Here is an 18,888-nt window from a genome sequence, read left to right as displayed (position 1 = left end):
TAGTTCATTACTACTATGGCTGGCATATGAAACAGCCATGACACTAACGCTATTTAATCCAAGGAAATCTCACACAGTCTACGCTACTCCCCTGCCACCTTCGTCAGGGATGATGCTTCTGCCTGTCATTGAGGGATCTGAGAGTGGACCAGCCTAGTACAGCTCTTCCTAATTTCACCCCTCTCTGAGGATGAGAGAGAAGGCCAGGCCACTATGCCTTCCAGAGAACAGTTCATGAACTGAGGTATGGGAAAGTTTCTGCAAATAAAAATCAAACATATATCCTATGGCTATGGCTGCAGCCAACTCTTACATACAAGCATCATCTATTGGCCTAGAGGTTGAACCGAGTAACCCAGTAAAAAATATGCTGACATAAGTGCACAGAGCTGGGAATGAGATAAGCTTCTTGAGACTTCCACCTCCCCATCTCTGCAGGAAGCTGAGAGTCTACTCACACACTGATTACACTGGTACTACAACCATCAGTTGACAAGACCACCACAGGAGGGCTGTCTATAAGCAAGGAGTTCATACAGAGCCCTGGCCCCTTGAAAGGACCCAGAAGCAAAGTCGAATGACACTACTCAACATACAATGCAGTCATACCCTTAAGGAGGAAAAAATGTCTCATATAAACAAAAGTAAATTCAAAAATCAGAAGTGAAAATTTCTTCAGATGAGAAGGAACCACCATAACAATTCTGGCAGTATTAAAAAACAGGGTGTAATGACACTCTCAAAGGATCACACTAGCTCTCTAGCAATGGATCCTAACCAAAATGAAAATTTGGAAATGCCAGATAAATAATTCAAAATATACATTGTAATGAAGTTCAAAGAGATCCAAGGAAAATCCAAAAACCAATACAAAAAAAAAAATAAAAGAAAGAAAAGAAATTCAAAATATGAATGTGAAATTTGTCAAAGAGATAGATACTTTAAAGAAAAAGCAAACAGAATTTCTGGAAATAAAAAAATGTTAAAGGAATTACCAAATATAGTTAAAACTTAAACAATATAGTAGACTAAAAAGAAAGAATCTGAGAACTGTAAGACAGAACTTTTGAATTAATCAGACAGAAAGTGAATTTTAAAATAATTTTAAAAAATAATTGAAAAATGAGCAAAGTCTACAAGAAACAGGGGACTGTGTGAAATGTCTGAGTCTATGAATTATAGGTATTCCCAAAGAGAAGAAAATCCAAAAAGTTTAAATTTTTTTTGAGAAAATAATTTAGAGAAACCTCTCTAGTTTAGCAAGAGAACTAAACATCCAGATACTAGCATCTCAACAAACTCCAGAGAAATACATTGCAAGAAGGAGCTCACTGTGACACACAGTCATCACACTAACATCAACATGAAGAAGAAAATCCTAAAATAAGCAAAAGCATGACATCTGGTGATCTATAAAGGACCAGCAGACTTCTCAACAGAGACCTATAATCCAATTAACAGCAGACTGCTCAACAGAAACCTTACAAGCCAGAAGAAATTGGAATTACATTTTCAATACAGAATTGAAAGGTATTTAAGGACAAAAACTGTTCAGTCCTAAACTTTGTATCTTACCAGAACAAGCTTCATAAAGAAAGGAGAAATAAAGTATTTCCCAGATAGGCAGACACTGGGAGAATTTTTCACTACTAGACCTGCCATACCAGAAATGCTCAAGGGAGTACTAAACATAGAAAGGAAAGATTGATATTCTCCATCATGAAAACACACAAAAGTATACAAGTCATGGGTGTTATAATTCTCAAATGAGATTGCAAAGCAACTGGATAAAAATTAATACTATGACAGGACAAAAGCCTCACATATCAATCTTGAACGTAAATGGATTAAATGCTCTACTTAAAGATATAGACTGGTGAAATAAATTAAAAACACATACACACACACACACACACACACACACAACTCAACAATATGTTGTTTACAGAAAACAACATATTGCCCTGGCTAGGCACAGGGCTCATGCCTGCAATCTCAGCAGTATGAGAGGCCGAAGGCAGGTGGATCACCTGAGGTCAGGTCACCTGAGACAAGCGTTGCCAACATGGAGAAACCCCATTTCTACTAAAAATACAAAAATTAGCTGGATGTAGTGGCTGGATGTAATCCCAGCTACTTGGGAGGCTGAGGCAGGAGAATTACTTGAACCCTGGAGGCAGTGGTTACAGAAAAACAAAAACAAAAACAAACCAAAAAAGCAAACCAAAACACCAGCCCAACTGGTAAAGACCCTTGTAGACTCAGAATAAAGAGGTAGAGAAAGATATTTCACCTAAATGGAAACAAAAGTGAGCAGGAATAGCTATAGTTATATCAAATAAAACAAACTTTAAATCAACAACAGTTAAAAAAAGGCAATGAAGGTCATTTTTTAATAATAATAAAAAGATTATTTCAACAAGAAGACATAATCCTAAATATATATGAACCCAACACTAGAGCACCCAGCTTCATAAAATAAATGCTATTAGACCTCAGAAAATGGACAGATAGTTATACAATACTGTGGAGGACTTCAACACCCATTGAAAGCACAAAACAGATCATCAGAAGAGAAAATCAACATAGAAACACTGCAAATAAAATGAACATTAAACCAAATTAATATAACTGACATTTAAAGAACATTCTACCAAACAACTGTGGAATATATATTCTTATAAGCACATATAACATTTTCTAAGATAGGCCATAGGTTTTGTTCCAAAACAAGTGTCATTAAATGTACAACCAACAAAATCTTATCAACTGTCTTCTCAGGCTATTATTGAATAAAAGTAGAAATCAATTCCAAGACAAACTCTTAAATGACTGCAAATACATGGAAATTAAACAACTTGCTTCTGAACAATCTTTGTGTCAATGACAAAATTAGTACAGAAATTTAAAAAGGTTTTGAAACAAATGAAAATGGAGACACAACATAACAAAACCTCTGGGATGCAGTAAAAATAGTGCTAAGAGGGAATTTTATAGTGTTTAATACCTACATCAAAAAAATCACAAATTAAACCCAATATCACACCTTGAGGAACTAGAAAAACAAGAACAAACCAAACCCAAAAATAGCAGAGAAAAGAAATAATAAAGTTCAGGTAGGGCTAAGTTAAATTGAAACAAAAAATCCCCGAAGAATCAATGAAATGAAAAATTCATTCTTTGAAAAGATAAAAAAGGATAGACCACTTGCTAGGCACCCGAGAAAAGAAGAGAGAAAATTCAAATAAGCACAATTCCAAATGAAAAAGGAGACATTACAATTGATACCACAGAAATACAGAAGATTATCAGAGACTACTGTGAACATCTCTATGCTCACAAACTAGAAAACTTAGGGAAAGTGGATACATTCCTGGAAACATACAGCCTTCCAAGATTGAACCAGGAAGAAATAGAATTATGAAAAGTCCAATAATGACTGGTGAAATTGAATCAGCAATAAGAAAATCTCTCAACAAAAACAAAATCCAAGATGAGATGGATTTAGGGCCAAATTCTGCCAAATATAAAGAAGAACTTGTACCAGATCTATAAAAACTATTTCCAAACATCTAGGATGAGGGAATTTTCATAACTCATCATATGAAGCCAGTGTCATGCTGATAACAAAGCCAGGCAAGAATGCAACAACAGAAAAAAGAAAACTATAGATCAATATTCAATAAAGTACTAGCAAACTAAATCCAACAGCTCATAACAGAGATAATATACCATAATCAATTGTGCTTTACTCCAAGAATGCAATTCCAGAAGTGTTCAACATATGCAATCAACAAATGCATTTCACCACATAAACAGAATTAAAATTAAAAGAAAAATATAATCATCTCAATACATGTGGAAAAGGCATTTACTGCCATTCAACACCCCTTCATGATAAAAAAAACTCTCAACAAGTTAGGCATAGAAAAAATCATACCTCAAAATAATAAGAGACATAAGTAAGAAACACAACTAATGTCATACCGAAGAGGGAAAAGCTAAAAGCATTTCCCCTAAGAACTGGAACAAGACAAGGATGCCCTCTCTCATCAGTCCTATGTAACATAGTATTGGAAATCTTAGCCAGCGCAATAGGCAAGGTAAAAAGAAGAAGATACAGCCACATTGGAAATGAGAAGTCAAGTTATTTCTGGTGGCTGATAATATGAACTTATACCTAAAAAATCTCAAGACTGCTCTGAAAGACTCCTAAATTTGATGAATGAATTCAACAATGTTTTAGAATACAAAATACATGTACAAAATCAGTAGCATTTTTATAGACCAATAATAATCAAGCTGAGAACCAAATCAAGAAGTAACCACTATTTATCACATTCACTACACAAAATGAAATACCCAGAAATACATTTAATCAAGGAGGTGAATGATTTCTACAAGGAAAACTACAAAATACTGATGAAACAAATTATAGATGACACAAACAAATGAAAAAACATCCCAAGCTCATGGATTGAAAGAAACAATATCATTAAAATGAACACACTGTTCAAAGCAATCTAGACATTTAATGCAAATCCTATCAAAATACCAATGTCAATTTTCACAGATTTAGAGAAAACAATCCCAACATTTATATGAAACCAAAAAAGTTCAAATAACCAAAGCAATACTAAGAAAAAGGAACAAAGCTGGAAATGCTACATTATCAGACTTCAAATGATATTACAAGGCAATGGTAAGCAAAGCAGTATCTCACTGGTATAAAAATACACATACAGATCAATGGAACAGAAGAGAGAATCCAGAAATAAAGCCACATATCTATGACCAATTGACTGTTGAAAAAGTTGACAAAAACATACACTTTGGAAAGGACAAACTGTTCTATAAATGATGCTCGAAGAACTGGATAGCCATATGCAGAAGAATGAAACTGGGCCAATATCGCCTACCATATACAAAATTAACTCAAGATGGGTTAAAGACAAATATAAGACCTGAGATTATAAAATCTTTCATAGAAAAATCTATAAAAATTATTTATAGGAAAAACGCTTCTTTACATTGGCCTAGACAAAACATTGATAACTAAAACTTCAAATGTAAATGCAACAATTAAAAAAATGAACAAATCAGTCCTGGCATGGTGGCTCAGGCCTATAATCCCAACACTTTGGGAGGCTGAAGTAGGCAGATCACTTGAGGTCAGGATACTAAGACCAGCCTGGCCAACACGGCAAAACTCTGTCTCCACTAAAAAAATACAAAATTAGCCAGGCGTGGTGGTCTGCACCTGTAATCCCAGCTACTTGGGAGGCTGAGGCAGGAGAATTGCTTGAACCAGGGAGGCAGAGGTTGCAGTGGGCCAAGATGTTGTCACCGCACTCCAGTCTGGGCAACACAGTGAGACTCCATCTCAAAAACAAAACAAAACAATGCCCAAAACCAAAAATGGACAAAGGGGACTCAAACTAAAAATCTTCTGCACGGCAAAAGAAATAATCAACAGAGTGAACAGACAACCTACAGAATGGAAGAAAATATTTGTAAAATATGCATCTGACAAAGGACTAATATCCAGAATCTACAAGGATCTCACAAAACTCAACAAGAGAAAAACAAATAATCCCATTAAAAAGTGGGCAAGGGATATGAATGCACACTTTCCAAAAGAAGGCATACAAGTGGCCAACGAGCGTTTGAAAAATGTTCAACATCGCTTATCACTAGAGAAATACAAAATAAAACCACAGGAATATAGCATCTTAGACCAGTTAGAAGAGCTATTACTAAAAAGCTAAAAATAATACAGATTGCCAAAAATGTGGCGGAAAAGGTACACTTACACACTGCTGGGAACATAAATTGGTACAACATGTATGGAAAACAGCATGGAGATTTCTAAAGGAGTTAAATGTAGAACTACAGTTCAATGCAGCAATCCCACTACTGAGTGTCTACCCAAAAGAAATAATTGTATCAAAAAGATACTTTCATGTATATATTTATTGCAGCACTATTTGCAGTAACAAACATATGAAATCAACCTAAGTCCCCATCAACAGATGATTGAATAAATACAATGTTTTATATATACATAAAACACATTATTATATATAACATTATATGTAATACAATATATAACATTACATATTACATATAACATTATACATATATTATATAACATCATATATAATATATAACATATATAATATATAGCATTATATAGAATAATATAATATATAATATAATATGAAATATTGCATGTTAGCACTTATAGGTGGAAACTAAAGGTACATAAAAACATGGAGAGTGGAATAATAAACAACGGAATCTTGAAAAGGTAGGAAGTTGGGGGAGGGGTGAGGAATGAGAATTTACTGAATTGGTACAACGTATACTATTTGGATGACGGATACACTAAAAACCCAGACTTTACCCCTACAGGAAATATCCAAGTATCAAAACTGCACTTGTATTCCCTAAACCGACAGAAACAAATTAAAAATAAAATACAATGAAAGGTAATGACACTAAAATAAATATTGGGAAAATTTTCCTAAAGCTTATTAACATGTAATTTTAAAACTACCTATGTTGATTTAGAAAAATGCATATTGTATAAAGTGAAACATAGCTACATGAAGTACACTAAGTGGTGACAGAAGTCTGTATGAATTGAAATATTCCTTGGGATATACAGATACTTCTCTAATATGTGAGAGGTGCTGCAGACTTGGTGTGTGCAAAAGTGTCATGCTTCCTGTTTCACCTGTTAGCCCTTTCCTCTACAATATTTCTATTAATGATATCACCACTTCTCCGTCCAGCATCGCTGACCTTCTCTTTTTGAATATAATAGTACATTATTGAACTGCCTTCATTTTTAGTCATTTAGTTGCTGAGTTCTGTTAACTCTACCTTGTGATGTCTTTAACTACCATTATACCACTACCACCATTCCTAGTACTATTGTCTTGCTGCACACTATCTTTGTAATAGGCTCTTATTTTGTCTTGAACACTACTACCAGATTATGTCTTATGAAGCATAGATTAAATCATATCACCTTTCTAAATAAAATAGATATTTTTGATTATTACCTTTTATTAGCAAAACTGTAATCAATTTGAACCATTTTCTGTATCCTAAGCAAGCTTCTTACTTTCCCATCTCTGTTTTCTCTGTGCTTGTTTTTTCATCTAGGAGATTATTCATAGCATAACTTATTCATATTTACTAATAACCATTTGACTTAATTTCTATTACTTCATGATTTGTATTTATCAACCAGGATCACTATCACAACTTCATGTTCTTTCCACTCATTTTGTAGCAATTTTCTTCGTTATGACTTACAATTCATTCTGCCTTTTTCTGCTACTTACATATTTATCCCTACTCTTCCTCTAGACTTACATATATTAAAAGATAAGAAAGGATTTCCTATTTTTAAGATGTAAATCTAGATTTCCCTTGTTTGAACTCATACTTCACCAGATATCTCTGATTCTCTGGACTAGATATTTCAAGTTCATTTTTTTTTCTTTTTTTAAAAAAATTAGGTTCAGGGATACATGTGCAGGTTTGTTATAAGGTAAATTGTGTCTCATGGGTGTTGGGTGCACAGATAATTTTGTCACACAGATGATAAGCATGGTACCTGATAGGTAGTTTTCTGATCCTCAGCCTCCTTCCCACCTAAACCCGCAAGTAGGCCCTGGTGTCTGTTGTTTCCTTATTTATGTACACACATACTCAATGTTTAGTTCCCACTTACAAGTGAAAACATGCAGTATGTTCCTGTGTTAGTTCACTTGGGTCAATAGCCTCCAGCTCCATCCATATTGCTGCTGTTGCAAATAATGTGATCTTGTTCCTTTTCATGGCTGCATAGTATTCCATGGTGTATATGTAACACATTTTCTTTATCCAGTCCACTGTTGATGGGCATTTAAGTTGATTCCCTGTCTTTGCTGTTGTGAATAGTGCTGCAATTAACATATACATGCATGTATCTTTATTGTAGAATGATTTATATTCCTTTGGGTATACACCTAATAATAGGATTGCTGGGTCAAATAGTAGTCGCAAGCTCTTTGAGAGACCACCGAACTGCCTTCCATGATGGCTGAATTAATTTACACTCCTATCAGCAGTGTGTAAGCATTCCCTTTTCTTCACAACCTCACCTGCATCTGCTATTTTTTGACTTTTTAATAATAGCCATTTTGATTGACGTGAGATGGTATCTCATCGTAGTTTTGATTTGCATTTCTCTAATGATTGGTGATGTTGAGCACTTTTAAATATGCTTGTTGGCTGTGTAATTTCTTTCTGTTTAATATTTTCACTTGTTACTTGCCTTCTTGTTCCTCAACAATTTTTTGATCTTCTCAGTGTGTTATTTTGTTTACAATAAATGTTTCCAACTGAATGCCATACTTTGACTTTATGTTGAATTGCATTAAGATCTGCTGGGCTGGGCACAATCACTCACACCTGTAATTCCAACACTTTGGGAGGCCAAGGTGGGTGGATCACCTGAGATCAGGAGTTCGAGACCAGTCTGGCCAAAATGATGAAACACCTGTCTCTGCTAAAAATACAAAAAAATCGACTGGGTGTAGTGGCAGGCACCTGTAATCCCAGCTACTCAGGAGGTTGAGGCAGGAGAATCACTTGAACCCAGGAGGTAGAGGTTGCAGTGAGCCAAGATCGTGCCATTGCACTCCAGCTTGGGCAACAAGAGCGAAACTCTGTCTTAAAAAAAGAAAAATAAAATAAAAAATAACTGCAGAAATGCTACCTTTGTCATGTGAACCTTACTATTAATAAAATTGTTAACTTTATCATTTTATAAATAGGCTATTTTGATCCCTAAGTAATAATTACAAGATAGTTCTTCATCCATGTGAAGATAATAGACATATATTATCTCTTTCCTTGTTAAATAGATTTTTGTCTAATCTTAAAAAAGAGACCTGTACAAAGATAAACGGTGTCTCTATTCATTGAGCTAATGTCTAGTCTAGCTGTCATGTTCAACCTTACTTCCACTGGTTCCATTATCCAACATATTAGCTATTATTTCAAATTTAATATTGTGGTACACTTGCATTTTATATCTTGATCTAAGTAATTGATTAAACTATAGATTAAGATAGGGCCAAATACAGAGTCCTTGATTTCAGTATTTTTATTGTCACTAGGTAATGTCCTTTTAATAAATCTGTGACTACCGACCTTCAAATATTCATAATAACTGTTTGTTTTTAGGCAAAAACTTACCAGCAAATTTAATATAGTATGTTTATACTAAATTTCTCTATGTTTTTATCCAAAAACCCTAAAGAAAAGGAAAAATAATTTTCTTTATAGCTTGAATGAATGATATTTAGAATCTAGTTAGACTTTCTTCACTAGCTAACCTTACAAACTATCTAAATAATTTAATAAAAATTAAAACAACATAAATATGTGACTGATATAAATCTTAGCAATTATGTCTGGCCTTTACAACTTTTTTCTTTGAAAAAGCATGATACTTGTCTATCTTAACTTTTCTGTCAAAGCTCTCATTTCCATGATTCTTCAAATGCTAATGGTATCTAGACCTGAAGTCACTTCTGCAAACCTTTGCACCTCAGTCTAACTCATCTCGGCTAGGGACCTGATCTATTTGAAGACTTGTGGTGAACTCTTACCAACTCCTGCTTAACCATGAGTTGTACATACAAAACTATTGTTTTATTCTTTCAGGCTGAAGATTATCTTCATAATTAGAAAAATATAGAAGCGAAATAGAAAAGCACATTTTTTTCCTTCTCTACCGTCTGTTAACTTATAGATTATCCACTAGACCTATCCATTTCTTAGATTTTTTTTATGTTTCAAGCAGAACTCGGAAAAAAATGTTGTGCTTAGTTCTTAACGTTTCATATTCTAAACTTAATAATTCTGAAAAAATAATTTTATTTTAATATTTTGTATTTTATCTTATTTATAGTGTCTCCATTGTACTTTGTTCTTTCAAAGTATATACGTTCATCAAACAACCCAACTACTTTCTTTAAATACACACACTCACACACACATATTTTTCATTGTGATTTTGTTTATTCAAAATTTAGACGCTTTATTGTTCTACAACTTTTTTATTGAACACACTTCCTTTAAAGAAATGTGTAAACATTAAATATTCTTGACATTTTGAAATTTCATTTTTTAATATTTACTTCAATGATCAAATTTATCGTTACAGACTAAAGAAATATGATCAGAATCAAGTTTATGACCTTGTGTGACACCCGGGGATTGGAAGACATGGATGGCCTGTACATTGAATGTTTTCTGAGGAAGAGATTTATTTAATTCCTTACAGCCTCTTTTCCAAGTAATTGGAATATATCAAAGAACATGACAGATAAGTCCCTGCTCTCGTGCAACTTAGATTTAGATGCCCTAAGGCAACCATACGATGAAGGTTTCATAGAGTAGAGTGTTTTAGTATTAACTTATTTCTTTAGAATTTAACAGAGAAGCATCCTTCACAACCAAGCAATTTATTGATATTGATCAATTATTATTTTATGCAGTGTATTTCAATGTATGTTCTGGACTACTAATCAAATGACATATGTTTTAATTAAATATAAAAATAACTAGCTTTCCAAATAATATTATAATTCAAGTAAAGGGAGTTTTTTAGAGCCATTTGCTCATATTTAGATCCAGTTGAATAAAATTCCCATGCCACTTAAATCATGCATCACCAAACAAATTTTCATAGAAATGTTGCTAAGAAGTTTAGTTCTCTGGGATGCCTCAAAGGTAATTTAATTATATATGAATTCAAAAGAATAGCAAAGGTAAACATAATTAAGAGAGAAAATATTAACTGCAGATAGTTTTGAGTCAACTATGGGAACATTATTTATAACATGAATAAATATTTGTATAACAACATGCGTTGAAGTATTAAATAACTTATACCTATTGTTTTATTCACATAAGTGGTAGATATTGATGAGTTACTTATTAATAGTTTTGAATCCGTTTGCTCTTCTTGGGAGACTTCTGTAAACTGAGATATAGAAATTAATAGAGATCAGGCAGAATAAAATATTCTCAAATGACTGAGTATAGGCTTTTATTTTTCAGGTGCTTTTGCAGCACATAAAGCTTTCCAAATTAGGAAATTATGCAAGCACGCACATGTCATGCATCCTTTAACATAAATGTAATCAGAATGATTTGATTTTTATTGAAATATTATTAAAATTTGATTAAAATTATCTGAGGCAATTTATTGCTCTAATAGTTTTAAGATCCTATTTGTTAAAATACACTTCTTCTGAAGAATTAATTTAATTTTCAACTGGATAGTTTAGTTCATTAATTACTTTATCTTCAAAACTGAAGTCCTTTTGTAAACATGGTGATATGATCATGTTCAGAAGCTCAGACTAAATAGTTTGTGGACAATAATTCCTATTATAGTTTATAAACTGAGTTATTACCACATTTACACTTAAAATATTAAACCCAGTGCTTCCTTGCTAATTTTCATAAAACAGAATAAAACTAGTTTGTATTGATCCTTTGTTAATAGTTTTCAATTTTTATGTTTTGTATTTATTAAGTCCTTATAAAGTACTGTAAGCACATTTATAAAACATTGGAGATCTTTTATATTCCTTAGATTAGCCTCAGAAACTTCCACAATCTTACTGAAGAAATATTTGTCATCAGAAGTTACTAAGTTTTAAACTTTTTTTTTTTTTTCCTGGTAAAATCACATTTAGTATTTCATTGAAGGGTTTTTAGTTTTGTTTTGTTTCTCCTATTGATTGATTTACTAATGTAATGATTTCCAATCACCTACTGTTATGATAGTGTTATTAAAGTATAAATTACAAAATATAAATCACAATGTAAACTAGAAATAGCAAATTTGTAAAAGCCACAGTTGTCATAGTGTATATAAAGTGTTACACTGTTTTTGGAAAGTGAGAGTGATTAATACGTTTTTTGTTTTCATTTGTATAGCTTTGTATAAATTTCATATTACAATTTTTGTTTAAAAACTATTTAACATTTTGAAACATATATTTGACATGTCAACGTATTTTACTGGCAATTTAAAAAGTAGGCTATTTCGGGTTTGGACAAGCATTTTTTTTCATAAATTTGTATGTAATTATGCAAACAAGTACACATAGTTTTAAAACATTTGCTAATGCCTTTTAGACAGAACTCTCGATTTATTACAGTTCCTTTTAATTTATAAATGCTTTAAACGAAATATATTACTTTATTCTCCCAAAAGCCTCATGTATATCTTACTGTTGTAGGTTTCACAAAGGTAGGAGAACCTATGACTAATTATCACATAGTAAAGCTTTTCTTGGGTTTTATTATTCCCACTCAGTCCAATGCTGCTTACTCTATATAACACTGTTCTTCTGTATATGAAATTTTAAAAGGTTGGTTAGTGACCACAGTCATGTAATATATTGGAGGATGACATAGAAACCCTAAGTGGCTTGGGTACTATATTTGCCTTCTAAATTCAGCTCGGAGCTCTCTGAAATGAATCAGTGCAATATAATGTATCATGTCTTTTTTATTATCTAAAATAGGCAGTTAAAAACAAATATCTATCATAGAGGTGGACTCTCTATATTGCCCAGGCTGGTCTCAAACTCCTGGCTTCAAGTTATCCTCCCTCTGTGGCCTCCAAAAGCACTGGGATTACAGGGGTGAGCCACCGTACATGTGCCCCCCAAGAAAAATTTCTAAACATCAGGAAATATTCCTGATATTAATACATTTCTGATGTTAAATCATACAAATAATTTTTTTATTTTGAGAGATTTTTATATTAAGATAATTAAGAAACATTATTAATAATTTTGATAACAAGTTTGTTAAGAAATGTAAAAATGTACACAAAACTATTTTTAGAGTATCTATACCATAGTATATGCACAATAGATGTATGAAAAGAGTCAGAGATGAAAGTTATAAATGGACTCAACATTTCCTTATCAGCAAGGTTAACATGGCTTTTCATGCTGCTTCTTATTCAATCATCAGGAGCAGAGACTGGAGATGTGATCTTGCTATGGTGCCGTCTTTTAAGACAAGTCAGCCACTTGGTTGTTTGATGACATCACACAACCTGTGATGTTGTGGAGGAGTTGATAGTCTTTGCTGGAATTAACACCTATGCTGGATGTGGATTTGTCTTTCCTTACTGCAATGCCACTTTTCTCATCACTACCCAAGTGATCTTACCAAATGACCAATTTATTGCAAGATATTTCACAAGGGATTTGTTCGAGGCAATTTTGTGACCTCCACTGATCTTCCTAGCTAACGTATTACCCTGATGCAATGAAATAGACCACTGAAATAGATTATGTAAAATTCAGCTAAGAAGCTAATGTTGAGATAATGCCCTGTCAGGGTGCACTATCCTTGAGGATATAGCATTTACATTCAAGCAATGATAAGTATTCTGAGCTCACCTGACGGTTAGAATGCAGGTCTGTGAACATGACGCTGATGGATTAGTGTCCTAGGAGGAAAGCTGTCATTTTCCCACTAGGGCCCGTAGTTGCATTCCCCAGTCTGATGGTCTTGACACTTTTTTTAAACAAAAATTATTTTATTTTAAGTTCCGAGATACATGTGCAGAATGTGCAGGTTTGTTACATAGGTAAACTTGTACCATGGTGGTTTGCTGCAACTATCAACCCATCACCTAGGTATTCAGCCCCACTGCATGCATTAGCTATTTATCCCTATGCTCTCCCTTCCCCTGCCCTGCCCCCATGACAGGCCCCAGTGTTTGTTGTTCCCCTCCCTGTGTCCATGTGTTATTATTATTCAGCTTCCACTTATGAATGAGAACATGTGGTGTTTGGTTTTCTTTTCCTGTGTTTGCTGAGGATGATGGCTTCCAGCTTCATCCATGTCCCTGCAGAAGACATTATCTCATTCCTGTTTATGACTGTATGGTATTCCATGGTGTATATGTACCACATTTTTTTAATCCAGTCTATCACTGATGGGCATTTGGGTTGATTCCATGTCTTTGCTATTGTGAATAGTGCTGCAATAAACATATGTGTGCATGTGTCTTTATAATAGAATGATTTATAATACTTTTGTTATATATACCCAGTAATGGGATTGCTGGGTCAAATGATATTTCTGGTTCTAGATCCTAGAGGAATCACCATGCTATCTTCCACAATGGTTGAACTTATTTACATTCCCACCAACAGTGAAAACCATTTCTATTTCTCCACAACCTCACCAGCATTTTTTGTTTCTTGACTTTTTAATAATCGCCATTCTGACTAGTATGTAATGGTGTCTCTTTGTCATTTTGATTTGCATTTCTCTAATGATCAGTGATGTTGAGCTCTTTTTCATGTTTGTTGACTACATAAATATCTTCTTTTGAAGAGTGTCTGTTCATGTCCTTTGCTGAATAGGACTGGCCAGTTATTTTAACAGTCTTTCAGTTCAGGTTTGCTTGATGCTTTCTTAGGATTTGATTGAGATTATTATTTTTGGCATGAATGTTACAAAAGTAAGAATTATCTAAATTCATAATATCTGAGAGCACATGTAATGTTGATTTATCTTGTTGTTTATATTAAACTAAACCATTTGTAGAAGGTGGTGTTTGGTAAAGTTTCCCACCATAAACATTTTCCTTTAGTAACTAATAAATATCTTTGTTGAGGTACTAAAAGATTATGCAAATATCTTATTTTCTCTTCAGTGTTTATTCACTAATTTTAGCATCCATTATCAAATCTTGACAATGCAGAATTATTACTGTGCTATTTTAAAGTCACAGTAATAATTGTTGCGTTGCCAAGATTTTCCGATTTCTTGCACTTTCTGCATTTATTAGTTTGAATTCTTCTGTAAAGAAAGCTATCTCTTCTCCCATATATATATATTTTTTCCACTAATTATTTGTATTAATATGAATATGAGTTCTTTTAATGTATTATGGTATTATTTATCTTATTGCTCAAATTGTTCCAGTTTTGGGCATTAGGGAATCCTTCAGATTAGCACCCTCAGTCTTTTAACATGACTCACACTTTTTAAAAATAAACTTATAATTTTAGTACAATTTTTAATTTGTAGGAAAATTATGTAGGCAGAATATTTCTTCCCCATTATTAACCTCTTACTTAACTGTGGGTAAATGTGTTATAATTAATGAATCAATATTGATACATTTTATTATTAACTAAGTATATACTGTGTTAAGGTTTTGCTTAATGTCCTTTGTCTGCCCCAGAGTCCTACTGAGAGGAATGCGTTATATTTAGTAGGTATGTCTCCTTAGGCCCCTGGTGACTGTGATCCTGTTTTAAGGAGTCCTGGTCAGATTTTTTTTAATGTCCCTTTTTTGGAACCTGTATGATTTTTTTTTTTTTCATGATTAAGACTGTGTTTAGAAGTTTTGGGAGGAAGACCACAGAGGTAAAGTGCCATCTTACCATATCAAGGGTACCAACTATCAATGTGACTTTTCATTGTTGATGTTAACCTTGATCACTTGGCTGATTGTGTTTGTCTGATTTCCCCATGCTAAAGTCACTCTTCCTTCACCTGCCTTTCCAAATTGTACTTTTAGGTGACAATTTAATGTAAACAATCCACACTTAAAGAGTTGGGAGTTATATTCCACCTTCCTGACAGACGATCATCTACATAAGTTACCCGGAATGCACAGATGTTTCATGTCTTCCTTTATTCAATCATTCACTTTCATCAGTAAAGAGTAAGAGATTCTTGATTATTTATTTTATATTTTGCTTTATAATCTAATACTACTTTATTTTATTGCTCAGGTTATTCCTGCTTTGGCCAGTGGCAGTTCTTTCAGTTGACTCCTCTATGCCTCTGACATACTCCCGTCACTGTGTGTTTGAGCACTTCCTTGCTTTCTGACACTCCAAGATGTTTCACATGCATTATCTTCTACATTTCTTGCCCAGTTCTAGAATGAGCTGTTTCTCCAGAGCGCCCACCAAATGCATCTCTCTTGCCTGCGTCCTTCACAAGTTTCTCCAGCGGTACAGCTTTCCAGTTCCCCGTTATGCGAGACTGGAAGGCTGCAGGGTCTTGGAGTCAGAGAAATGTTCTTTCCTCAGGTGGACTAAGGCTGTGGTAGAACATCTTTGCCTGCGGAGTAAGTCTTTGTTGTAAAGAATGTTCAGGAGTGTCTCACAGGGGTTCTTCTTTCCCTGCCTTTGTCAGAGCCACACGGGGATCTTTCCTGCTTTTCACTATAAGAACCTGGCACGGTTTCTGGAGGTAAAACCTATAAAATTGGGTTCTCCAACACTGCAGATCCCAGTAATTTCTCATTCTCATACCAGTCCACACTCAGCTTCTATCAATGTGGGTGTTTCTCCCTGTTTACTGCTCTGGCAGCATCTGCACCAGGTAAGCAGGTCTCAGATGTGACGACGGGTTTGCCTGTCTCCAGATTTCAGATTGGTTGTTTGCGCTACAAACTCCGTTCTCTGATTGATCCACACCATTGATTTTTCATTGGCTAAGGTTTTCCTTATTGCAAGAACAAGAGTGATGACTTCAAAGCTGTTTAAATGCTGGCCCCAATCCAAGGGTACTGACTCACATTTGGGCACTCTTTACTTTTTGCCTTTGCAAATGTGGTTGCATCCATATTGTAAATTTTTCATGTTGGTTATTTTAATTTTCAACTTTACAGTTTTTATTTCAGACTTTGTAAATAGGTGCTATTAATCTATTTACATTCCTTGTTTGTTAAGTCATTGTGATCATTTATTTCTGTTATCAAACATACTTCAATTCTATGAATGTATATATAATAGTTGAATAAAATGTTTCCTGTTAGACCTAACTTAGCCCAATTTGCATCAGTTTGTACTGACAGTATTTAATCCTGATTATTGGTCGCAGTTTTTTGAATGTCTCTAGGATTTTTTGTTTTTGAAAAATGCACATTTTTATGTTTTATAGTACATATTTTAGTAATACTTGATCCTGATGATTTCACCCCACGACTTAGCTGAATCTTAGTGTGAGCAGTCACTGTGATTCTCCACAGTTTTGCTGAATCTTATTTTTATTTTCTAGCCTGACTGAAATCTCCTGTGTCACTGCATAGCTTAGTGGTCAGCTAATATTTTGGGAAGAAGTTATACTCAGATACCTCAATTCTATAAAGCATATACACTTTGCTGGTATATTTATGCATAGTTTGGAGAGTGCATTCAAAGTTCAGCCAGTTTTTAAGTCTGCCTCGACTTACACTTTCATCCAGGCCTTCACAGTTCCTCTCTCTGGACTCATTAAGTTTTCTAGTGAGAAAGAGCTATTGGGCAGCTTATCTTAGCCCTTCTATGGCTCTCTTATCTTAGTCCTTCTATGGTTCACTGATTTCCAGGATCTCTGTGAAAATTTTGACTGGACTACTGTTTGCCTCTTCACACCAGCAGGGTGGTGTGTTTGCCACATTCCTTTCCTATTGCATGTGCTTCTTGCTTAAAAATTACAAAATTACATCAGTCATTCATTTTGCCCTGTCTCCAGAATCAAGTCTGCATTGCAGCTCAGAAGATGCTGGTTTTCCTCCTAAGTCCTGCCCTAACACAACACCCACTGTGAATGAGCTGTAATGACTAAACTGGTGGCAGCCACGAGCAAAAAGGCCTGCTGCCTTCTTCTCTTTATCCCCAAAACTTTTATCAATTTTTCATGAATAAATGCTACTCCGTGACTTACTTCGTCTTTCATCAATTTCTAGAACCCTGAGGAAATGTTGTTTTTGAGAATTTTCTTCCGTTTATTCAGTGTCATGCTTGGTATTTGGAGACAGAATTCTCAGTCTCTTCATACGTTTCTACACGTTGCAATAACCTGAAGTTACCACCTCGTTATCTGTTTATGGGGATTAAGTCTGACTGCAAACCCTAAACATGAGGATAGAAATGGTAAACTGCTGCCTTCTTTGCAGGGTATTCTATCTGGGCATTGATTTTTTTTTCTTTTTCTTTTTTTTTTTCCTAACTAGTCAGATTCCTCAGGAAGGCCCATGCAATTTCCTCTGGAGAGTGAACTAGAAGAAGGAAACTTTGATGATTTCACATCCAGAATATAATGTGTAAATACTCTTCCTATCTTTAATTTGGCATTATTTAGCTCACATATGACTATTGCTTTCTAGTTTACAGGTACAAACTTGGACATTTTTTAGCAAAATTGGGAATGACGTAGATTTTAAAAAATTCTAAATGTATGCAGATGTTGAAAGCACTGAAAGAACAGATATTATCTACTGAGATCTAAAAAATATGCTGGATGATAACACGCCACTGTGTAATGTGAAATTCCTCAAACATAAATAAATCTGATGTCATATTATTATTAAATTTATGTTACTACATGAAGTCAACTAAAATACATTATATAATATGTAAAAATTCAGATGATAAGCTTTCTGTAGAATTACACTAAGTAAATTTTGAAGATAATCTTCAGCCAACTTAAAACTGAATAAAGGATAAGAAATTTAAGATAGGGATATTATTGAACAACCGTTTTGTGAAGCTTCTTATACTCAAGCCTCAAATTAAGAAAGTTATGTAAAAACAGCACTTTGGGAAGCTGAAGTGGGCGGATCACCTGAGGTCAACAGTTCCAGACCAGCCTGGCCAACATGGTGAAACACTATCTCTACTAAAAATACACACATACACACACACACACACACACACACACACACAAAAGAAAGAAAAGAAAGAAAGGAAAAAAAAGGAAAAAAAAAGAAAGAAAAAAAAAAGGAAAAAAAAAATTAGCCAGGCATGGTGGTAAGTACCTGTAAACCCA

Source organism: Papio anubis, chromosome 3, assembly GCF_008728515.1.
Source record: "Papio anubis isolate 15944 chromosome 3, Panubis1.0, whole genome shotgun sequence".
NCBI lineage: Eukaryota > Metazoa > Chordata > Mammalia > Primates > Cercopithecidae > Papio > Papio anubis.
Note: the sequence above shows the minus strand (reverse complement) of the source record.